General features: G+C 48.5%; 1 pseudogene; it reads left to right on the top strand.

Annotated features, from left to right (window-relative positions):
• The first annotated feature begins 4,191 nt into the window (after positions 1 to 4,191).
• LOC147914259 (uncharacterized) lies at positions 4,192 to 7,843 on the top strand (annotated as a pseudogene).
• Positions 7,844 to 11,050: the final 3,207 nt, after the last annotated feature.

Here is an 11,050-nt window from a genome sequence, read left to right as displayed (position 1 = left end):
TGATCTTCATCCCAATATCAAAGTGGTTTTTCTCCCTCCAAACAACACCTCTATGATACAACCAATGGATCAAGGTGTTATAGCAGCTTTTAAGCCTACTACCTGAGGAGGACCTTTGCCCAGGCTATTGCTGCAACTGAGGAAGACACTGATGCAATCCTGTAAGGATTACAACATCTATGACTGCATCAAGAACCTGCTTGGGCTTGGGGTGATGTCACGAAGGAGCGTATGAATGGCATCTGGAAGAAGACACTCATGAGTTTCATCCATGACTTCAAAGGATTTACCAAGATGAGGAGGTTGCAAAAATCAACAAGGCTGTAGTTGAGAAGGCAAACATTTTTAACTGGGGTGGATGAGGATAACATTGAGGGATGAGGGTGACACTGAGGAGCTCCTAGAGGTGGTTCCTGAAGAACTGACTAATGGGGAGTTGGAACTGGAACAGGAATGCATGGCTGAAGAAGAGGAAACTGCAGAAGAAAAAGAAGAACCCCCAAGAAAATTCACAGTGAAGAGTTTAGAAGAAGCTTTTGCAGACCTCAACAAGCTCCTTAAAACATTTGAAAACATGGACCCCAACAATGAGATTAATAGAGAGGAATGTTCATGGTGCATTATCTGCTTATGCAAATCTGTGATAAAAAAAGAAACAAATCAAACAAACCACCATGGACATATTTCTGGAGAGAGTGACACCTCCTCAAGGAGAGCCTCAGGCAGGTCCTTCTGTATTCCAGAAGAAGGCATTGTTATCTTAGGAGATGGCAGCTCCATGTGTGTTATTGCCTCTGAAGGTCTTCCAGTGGGACAAGATGTGCAGTTAGAAGATAGTGATGTTGATGATCCTGACCCTGTGTAGGCCTAGGCTAATGTGTGTATGTTTTTGTTTTAACAAAAAAGTTTAAAAAGTACAAAAATCTAAAAGTAAAAAAAAAATTTCAAATAGAAAAAAGCTTATAAAATAAGGATATAAAGAAAGAAAATATTTTTGTACGACTGTACAATGTGTTTGTTTTAAGCTAAGTGTTAATACTAAAGAGTCAAAAAGTTAAAAAAATTAAAAAGTATAAAGTAAAAATGTTACAGTAAGGTAAGGTTAATTATTGAAGAAAGAAAAATATTTTTTTATAGATTTAGTATAGCCTAGCGTGCAGTGTTTATAAAGTCTGCGGTAGTGTAGAGTAATGTCCTAGGCCTTCACATTCACTCACCATCACTCACTCACTCACCCAGAGCAACTTCCACTCCTGCAGGCTCCGTTCACGGTAAGTGCCCTATACAGGTGTACCATTTTTTATCTTTTATACCATATTTTTACTGTACCTTTTCTGTGTTTATATATGTTTAGAGACACAAATACCATTGTGTTACAACTGCCTACATTATTCAGTATAGTAACATGCTATACAAGTTTGTAGCCTCGGACCAATAGGCTATACCATATAGCCTAGGTGTGTAGTAGGCTATACCACCTAGATTTGGGTAAGGACACTCTAGGATGTTCACACAATGATGAAATCGCCTAATGATGCACTTCTTAGAACGTATCCCCATCATTAAGCGACATGACTGTAATTGTAAATTAAAAAATAAATGCGGCTGTCATACATGCTATGCGTGAGAAGTACTTTAACCTGTGGAGGTATAAGGGGAGGCAAGGCTTTCCTGAGGGAGCAACTTTCACCCAAGACCGCGCTGTCCAATACGGCAGCCGCTGGCCACACGTGGTTATTGAGCACTTGAAATGTGGCTTGTGCCACAGAGGAACTAAATTTTTAATTGTATTTATCTTAATTAATTGAAATTGAAATTTAAAACTATAGCAGTGTAACATAGATATATATTTTTTGTTAAACACAACTTTATTGTTTTGGCAGGACTGAATTTCAGTTTGTTGAACATTTCCAAGACTAAAGGAAAAAATAATGTAAAATAGCACAATATTTTCTATGTTGTTTACATGTTGAAATGATATTTCAGGTATTGGGTTAAATAAAATGTATTGGTTAAAATTAACTTCACCTGTTTCTTTTTGCTTTTTCAACGTGGACACTAGAAAATCTAAAACCCCCTATGTGGCTCACAATGTGGTTCTATGGACAGAGCTGAGCTAAGAGCAGAAGGGTGTGGGAGGAGTTAACAGGTGGAAGCAGCGTGAAGGGTATGGGGGCAGGTCACATTTTTCTTAGGGTGGAAACACATTTATTTAGCTCCTGTTTTATGCTTAGAACTTCAGACTTCATATTCACAAGACCCAGTCACAGGCAGATGTCACTAGCCTGTTGTGACAGATGGGGAAACTGAGGCTCGAGCTTGACAAGGTCTGGTGGCTGGTGTGATCGATTCGTTGAACTGTCTGCACTTTGCAGGGGGGCCAGCCTGAACTGGTTTTATTGGTCTGTGAGCGCTGATTTCACCTCGGCTCTGTCAAATTTCCCCTTTCTGCCTCTCTCCGGTCTCTTAGGCAGAGTCCACGTTTCTGGACACTTGCAGAAAGGGACCACGGATGAATTGTTTTATCAAACTTTTCTGAGAAAGCTATTCTGTGTCAGGCCCTGTTTAAAGCACAGTCCAAACCAGGCTGGTTCCCAATGTCAACATCACGTCCAGTGTAGTGTCAACATCACACCCTCCTTCCCTCACCACAGCCAGCGCTGCCCACAAGTCTCTGCCAAGGGATCTGGAAGGGCTGGAGGCGAAGCATTCTTCTGTTCCCCCTCCTTTCCCTGAATTAGGTCACAGGCGTGGATCCTTTGGCGGGCCCAGAGTGCGTATATGTGTGTGTGCACATGCTGTGTGTGTGTGTGTTGTAGGGGGTGCCCGCTGCACAGCTCTCTCGTGTATGATCTGATCCAGCTCCATAGCTCTGGCCCAGAGTCCATGCTGCCATCTCTTGCTTCTACAGCCATCTTGATGGGCTGTCGACAGGATGCTCTGAGCTCTCCGAGGACCTCGCCCCCTTCCACTCTGCATGGGGGAAGTTCAGGCTGCTCCCCTGCCACCCCATCCCTCTGCCCTGCCATCTCTCTTTAGTTCCTTTCTGTTGTACTCGGGGCAGCAAGTCTACTGTCTTCCTCAGAAGACACCTGGGGAGGAGAAGCCGGCCTCCTCCTCCTGCAGGCACCCCGATCTCTAGGATTTATCTTCTCGGGGTGCCTTGCTTGGCTGAGGCAGCAGTGGGGGTTGTGAGGGGAGAGATTCCATAGCAGTCTCCCCCAGGCTGACAAGTCCCCCCACAGTTAGCTGAGTGTACAGAGCAGGGGGGAGGTGGGGTGGCTGGGGGCACAGGCCACACTTTGCTGCTTTTTATCAGCCCTGGAACATACCTGGCCCCAAAGCTTCATTCATTATTACCCAGTACTTACTCTGTGCCCACCACGGCGCTGGGTGCTGGTTACAGCAACGGGCGAAAAACAGCGATCCTCACGGCCACTCGTTTTTCATGGGGAAACAGATCATAAGAAACAGGTGTATATGTCAGGGCCATAGGAAGCCAAATCAAGCAGAGTAAGGGGATGGAGAGGGACCAAGGGGAGAGGCCAGGGCAATGGCTGCTGTGTTTAACATTCATCCTCCCCCAACTCAGAGCCTGCTAGACAATTCTGGGCAACAGGTGAAGCCCCGGCCGACGCTGTGTGAGCCTAGTAAAGTGGTGGGGCAGGAGCTGGGTTTCCAAGTCTATGCTCTTCTTCCTTTGATTTGGTTGTACATGTCCAGGCCCACTTCACCAACCCTTCCGGGCCCATATCCTATCCACTCTGTGGTCCCAGAAGCCATCCCTGGGCCTGGGCCAGAGAAGGCTCTCCATCACATCTGTTCAGCATGGAGGAGGCCACATCAGAGGGAGCTCTGTGGCTCAAAGCTGTGTTTGGAGCCCCGCGCCTTCCCACTCTGGCTTGTGGGGCATCAGAGATAGTCAGCACCCAGGCAAAGGCAGCAGACACCTCCTAGGCTGGAGACCTCAGGCCTGAAGGTTTGGGGTTTGGAAGGAGGTTTGGGCCACAGTGACCACTTCTCTCACTGTGGCTCCAACCACTGCTCCAAGTCTGGAGGGGGATGAGTGGCCAGGAATCACATGGCCCTCCCCAGGCTGTCAGGAGACCAGGCAGTGGTCCTGGGCTCATGTAGAGCCTCATCAGGGGCTTGGTGCCCGGCATGGACCAGAGACTCTACGAAACTCTTGCCATGACTGCCACACCTGGGCAGGCCCTGGGCAACTTCCTGCCCACCCTTCTGCTGGGAGTCGCAGGTGAGTCTGAGTCTTGCCCACAGAGACCCTCAGAGTAGGCAGGAGGCCCTCGGGGATTACAATCCAGCCACCTTGTGTTGCAGGTGGGAGACCGAGGCCCAGAGGACCTAGCTGAGCTGTGTGCCTGCCTACCAGGGGGCTGTTTTGCCTTTTTTTCCCATGTGGACCTTGTGAGAAATGGAGATGATGGGAGCTTGGGGGTCAGGAGGAGGCCGATGTGACATGATGATGAGGGACCAGGGGAGGCCAAAGAGTGTAAGGGGAGCCCACCACCTACCCAGTCTCCCTGACATCAGCTCTGGTCTGGGTGGCTAACTAATCTAGGTCAGAAAGAGCATGAGAGTGGGAAGACAGTGGGAAGACAGAGGGAGAGAGGAACCGCTGAGTGATGACCCAAAGACAGGTAGACCTGCTTAACATCCCTTCTTAGCCACTGACAGGTCACTGTGTGACCTTGTGCAAGTCCCTAAACCCCTCTGAGTCTCTCTTTCTTCTTCTGGAAAGTGGGACAATAATACCAGCCTCCCACGGTTGAGACGCAGATGAAAATGAGCACCTACACATGAAAGTGTTTTAAAAATCACAGGGTGCTGTGTGGGTGGGGTGATGATTATCAGAGGAGAGGAGAGCACGATGCAGAAAGTACCAGAGCTCTGTGCTAAGAGGACATGCTCCCATGGCCTCCAGAGCTGCCCTCATCGCCTGTCACCCTGTGTTGTCAATGCTGGTTCATTTCCCCACACACCTGACCAGATGCTCCTTGAGGGCAGGGGTCCCATCTGACACATCTCTGTGTCTCCAGCACCTAACTCCCATACTGGCTCAGATCAGGTGCTCAGGAGATGCAGTGAAGACTTGGAGAGGTCCCTGCTGTCAGATCTCTGTCCTCAGGGGAAGGGAAGAGTCTAGTCCTGCAGTTGACCTGGGGTGACTCCAGGAGACAGATCCTAGGTGAGCATCAGAAGTGCTTTGTCATAGTCCCAGCTTTGTGAGGATGGAGGAAGCTGCCTCAGCTGGAGGGTTCCCTGTCACTGGAGGTGAGCAAGCAAGAGGGTAGAAGGCCTGATGAGGTGTTGATGGGAAGGACCTGATTAGGAAGGACAACCATCTGGGCCTGCAGTGATTCTTGACTTCACACTTACATGCAAAACAGAAACCTTGATTCCTCACCACACCTCTCCCATCCCAAGTGGGTCCAGTTTTCCCCCTCTCGAAAACTAGAAGCAACATCCACGCAGATGCTCAAGAGAAGAACCTGAGAATTATTTACCCATAATTCATTATGTCCCTCAACCCACATTCAGTCCATCACCAAGTCCTGTTGGGTGTATCATCCAAATGTCTCTAGGGTCCCTCCATGTCTCACCACTCTAGTCCAGGCACCATCACCTCACACCTGGAGGTCTGTGCCAGCCTTCCCGCTGGTCTCCCTGCTCCCATCCTGCCACCCTCCTCTCCACTCTCCACAAGGCAACCCCAGTTGTTTCCTAAAACATGTCAATGAGACCCCCTTTCCCCTCTGTTTAAAGTCTCCGATGGCTTCCCATCACACCCAGAATAGAGTCAAGAGTGTCAGCATGTCCCACAAGGCTCTTCTCGATCTGGACCTCTTTGCCTACGATGGTGGAGTCCTAGAGACCTCTCAGTTTCCAAGTCCACCAAGCTCTTCGTATCTGAGATGCTTCTCATCTGCTGTTCCCCCTTTCTAGAAGCTTCTTCCCATGCACATTCCCATGGTTGGCTCCTATCCATTCCTCAGTTTCAGCTCAAAATGTCACCTCCTCCAGGAATCCATCTTCCACCACCCATCTAGAATAAGTTCCCCCAGTATTTTCCATCTCTACACTCTTTGCGTTTCCCTGAAGTCATTGAGATCCAGTCGTAATGATTTATTTGCTCGTTTGCTTGTTATCATCTGTTCATACACTCCCCGACGCTGGAGTCAGACATGGCACACAGTAAGTCTGCAGGGTCTGACCCACCATGGGCATCTCTTACAGGCTGTTGGTGTTGGATGTGTCCCACTCTGTGCAGTCACATGCCCTCTTTTCTAGCTGGGCAGTCCTTTATCTCTCTGATGGGCACGTCTCGGAGGACAACCCCTGGACATTCGGTGCCTTTCAACAACACTGCTGGCCCCTTCAGCTCCTGGGATTGCAATCTTGCCTGGATGAAGGACAGAGATGAGCATCAGCCTCAGATCAGCACCTGGTGGCTGACAACAAAGGCAATTACTCCATCACGGCCCCAGCAAGGTGTGGGTGACACTGGCCTGACAACACTTCTCCTTGGAGGTCACCTGTGAAGTCACCCACGCAGCCCTGGCAGAGCTTCTCTCAAGTGCTCCACGGTGAGCGGGCAGTGGGTTTGGGTGGGGGGCATTGTTTCCCTGGCAGCATTGGCTTTCAAAGTCTTTCGCCTGAAGCCCCATCTCACAAATGGCAGACCAGTGTTCCTCATGCCGTGGCTAATCTCGTAGGACAGCGGGGAAGGCACAGGTTCCAGAGCCGACCACCTGGTTCAATCATGGCCGTCCCACTTCACAACTCGTGTGATCTTGGGGAAGCTACTTAACCTCTCTGTGCCTCAGTTTCCTCTTAGAATGAGAATAAAATTAAGACCTACCTCATATGTTTCACGTGAGGATTAAATGAGTTAATCTTTGTGAAGCACCTAGAACACCACCTGGCACAGAGGGAGTTGTTTATGAATGTTTCATCTTAGTATTATTATTATCTGGGCCCAATCTTCCATTCCAAGCATCTTTCTTCTATTAATATCATTGGTGTTAGATTTCGATTTAAATATTTATTATTTATTCATCATACATGAATATCTATTGTGTGTCAGGCACTGTTCTAGGTGCTGGGGATACAGCAATGACTAAAATTAAGTCCCTGTCCACATGAGCATGGTATTTTAGTAATTCTTAAATTATATTTCATGCTATGAAATATTTGAAACCACAGAAAATAAAATACCAGAGACCCAAGTACATGTACCCATGTTAATAACATTTAGCTCTAGTTGCCTTACACTGAGCATAGAAGAAAAAGTTATTTCTTTCTTTCAAGAAAAGGTGACTAAGGAGATTGTGAAAGATCTTGTGGCTGGTTCCTGGGAGAGGGAAACTTAGGGGCAGGTGGGTAGGGGTAATTTCTTCAGCTGTTTCTTTCTGTTCCTCTGTCTAGTTGTCCCCACTCTGAAGATCACCAGGCCTTCAGGGACACCCGTCCATGTGGGTCAGAAAGTGAATCACACTCGCCACTCGAGCCACTTCTATCCCTCGTGCCTGCACCTCACCTGGATGAAGAACTGGCACAAGATCCAGACCGTGGAGTCCCCCCAGGTCACGAGAAACCAGATGGGATCTGCTCCCTGTAGCACACGTGTCGGGCAGAGGCCATGCTTGACAGGAGACAGTTTGCCTTCTGGGTGGTCCAGGATGAGCTGCCCCCAGTTCAGGCCAACATCACCCTTCTCAGGCATCAGGCTGTGGAAAGGTGTGTGCGGGTCTCACCCAGCCCCTCTGGGCAGCACAGCTGGGACGGTCAGGGTGGAAACCGGGACTTTCTGCCTGGGGTGTAGACAGCAGTAGGTCAGGGACTCAGGGCAGCACTGGATGAAGGGGAAGGGAGGGAGGACACCTTAGGCTGGTGATAAAACTCTTAGGCATTCCCCCCTAAATTCCACTCCTCCCTCCCTCCCCCACACCCTCACAAAGAAGGAGGAGCTGGACCTCCCTTCCCCAATTCCACGCACTCTTCAGGTTTAAAGATCTCCACCTTAACACTTGACTGCAGGAAATAGCAGAGAGTAAGGACTGCTTTTGGAGCCCAAGTTCCTTCTAGGAGGGCTATTAATCAAGACCGGTCTAGCTGGAAGTTCCTGGAAGTCAATTTTAAAAAGAGACCAGAATTCTTGACTCAGCTGGGAACAGGAGGGTGCAGGTGCAGGATTCTCCTTCTCTCTAGTACCCAGTGTGCTCTACTCTCTCCTCTTTCTCTGCCTCTTTTTTCTCTCCTCCTCCTCCACTGTCTCCTCCTTCCCTTCCCCCCATCCTAATCCTCTTTCTCCTCTTCCCTCCATCTCACCCTTTGTGTCCTCAGATGACTTTCTCCACTAGGGGGAGCGGCCCGCTAGCAATTCAGACCCAGAGGAGAGCACTGCTTTTCTTGGTCCAGCTGGATCAGCTTGGGAGCATGAAGGACTGGCTCAGAGGAGATTCCAGACAGGGAGGGGAGAAGGGAGGATTAGGATTGGCCAGGCCTGGGGGAGCCAGGGGTAAGCAGAGTGTGGACTGACAGCTTTCCAGAACCATGTGAGGTGGGCAAGGACAGCTCCCCACAGGAATGTGAGCCTCTGTGCCTGCGTGTTTTATAGTCCATGTCACTACCAGTGAAACGGTGGGCAGGACACCGGGCTGGTGAAACAACACATCTTCACAACAGGGGCTGTGACCTACTTTCTATCTCTCCCTGAGAGAGCTGGCCTTCATGTGTCTACTGTAAGAATTCTCAGGGGATGATCCCACTCACCACTCAATTTCTCCGTGCCCTTTTTTTTTTGCTGTCCAGCAGAAATAAGAAAAATGTTCACCCAGCGGGATATGTAGATCTGGGTGAAAACGTACAAACTGGTCCTTTCTGATGGGAAGCAAGTTACATTATTTGTGCAGTGACAGTGTCCCAGGCTTCACCCTCCTTGGACTTGGGGGCCTTTACCCACCACATGCAGAAATTCCATCCACAGAGTGTGCATCTCACCCGGCTAGAGAACTGCCGAATGTTCACAGGAGCTGAGAAACTCGTGTCTAAGCACAATAGCGATGGGACCAACACTCTGGAAAGATTGCAGTTGATGAAAGAGTTGGTGCAGGTGTCTGAGCAGGTGCTCACTTCTAAGGTGCATCATGAAGCACAGCCTCCAATTTGGGCCAACGTCACACTGTCTGGAGCAGCCTATACCAGACAAGCCCATTGGCAGCCCAAGTAAGCTCACCTGTACTCCTGTGAGCAGTTGGTTCCCCTCTGTCTCCTGAGTAGAGTGAGGTATTTAAACTCACAGGGCCCCATTTGGTGTCTCCTTCTGCCCATTGGTATTTAGGTCCAGAGACGCCTGCCCCTCTCTTTGTGGCTATCCTGCTGGGCCTCAAGGTGCCACTTGTGATGAGTTTCATAGTCTCCTACATTCACAGGTGGCAGAACCTGTAACAGGAGAGTTGGGGGCAGGCCATAGTCCTTAGGGAGGGAGGTCAGGGCCACCGTCATGGGCTGGCAAGAGGAGTCCAGAGCACGCCCACAAAGTGATGATCCAGCCTCAAGAAAACGTAGTGAACACTCTTATTTTCTCCAACTGTCTCTTGGAATTCTCAGAGGTTTCCGACTCTCACACATTGTGCAGTTCCCCGGAGTTTGAAGGTTTTTAAATGAAGTTCATTGGGACTGCGGAGGTGGGTGTCCAAGTATGGAGGTGGGATGAAGGTCAAAATTTTGAGACCCAAACTCCAGAGCCCCCCCATAAGATGTTTTCATACGATATATCTTCAGAATTAATAAGGAAAGTATTATTAAAATCAACCACTAAAGTCTATCTGAGGGACTTGGGGGTGCTACTAGTGGCAAAGATGAATATGGGGGTGGGAGAGAGTTCAGAAGTCAGTAAGAGGTGTTGGGGTGTAATGAGTAGAGTCTTCATTTCTGATCTGCACCATGAACGCAGGCCAATCAGAGTGTCTGCAACATAGTAGGTGCTCGATAAATATTTGTGGAATTAATACATGAATGAATGAATGAATGAATGCCTGTTTCTCCCTACAGCTCCTGCATGCCCTGTGATGCATTGCCTCCTGCCCTCCCCAAGGGAGTCCAGGGGGGAGAAGCTGCCGCAAGGACCTGGAGGTTACCCAAGAGCCCTGCCCTTGACTCTACGATCCCCACCTCCACCATGGACATGCTCCCTTCCACACACCCTCCTGATGCTCCTTCTCTGATGTTTGCAGCTGAGTCAAGGATGGGCTTTGGTCATGGGGGATCAGGGTGTCTGCACCCTGATGCATTGAGCTTCAAGCTGGCCCTGCCTCCACCCAAAGAGAATCAAGCACGTCAAGAAAATACATCTCCATCTGCCCCTGATCATGAGCAACCCTTAATTTTCAGAGCAGTTTGTACTTTTATCCAGAGCTTTTGAAGTATGATTTCCTTTTAACACATATGTATCTTGAAATCACTAAGTTGAAGAAGCATTTTTCTATTATGAAATATATAAAGAATAATATAAAAAGTATCCATGGACCTACCATCCTATCTTTGTAAAATATTAACATTTTGCAATTATGTTTTTCTGTTCCTCATTTTTTTTGGTGAGGCGGATTAGCCCTGAGCTAACATCTGTTGCCAATCCTCCTCTTTTTGCTGAGGAAGACTGGCCCTGGGCTAACATCTGTGCCCATTTTCCTCTACTTTATATGGGATGCCACCACAGCCTGGCCTTGATAAGCCGTGTGCTGGTCTGCGCTTGGGATCCCAACAGGCAAACCCCGGGCCACCGATGGGGAGTGCACGAACTTAGCCACTATGCCACCGGGCTGGCTCCTTCTGTTCCTTTTAAAAATACTGCCCTGAGTTTGGTGTTTATCATTCTCAAGCATGATTTTATACTTTTACGACATATGTATAAATCTTCAAGCAATATGTAATATTATTGCATGTTTTAAATGTTATATAATTGCTGTTATACTATATGCAGTATTCTGGAACTTTATGTCAATTTTTATGCTTAACACAGTTTGTGGGA

Source organism: Ceratotherium simum, chromosome 21 (genome assembly GCF_057802395.1).
Source record: "Ceratotherium simum simum isolate JZ-2026a chromosome 21, ASM5780239v1, whole genome shotgun sequence".
NCBI classification, from domain to species: domain Eukaryota; kingdom Metazoa; phylum Chordata; class Mammalia; order Perissodactyla; family Rhinocerotidae; genus Ceratotherium; species Ceratotherium simum.
This window is presented reverse-complemented; position numbering and strand designations above follow the sequence as displayed.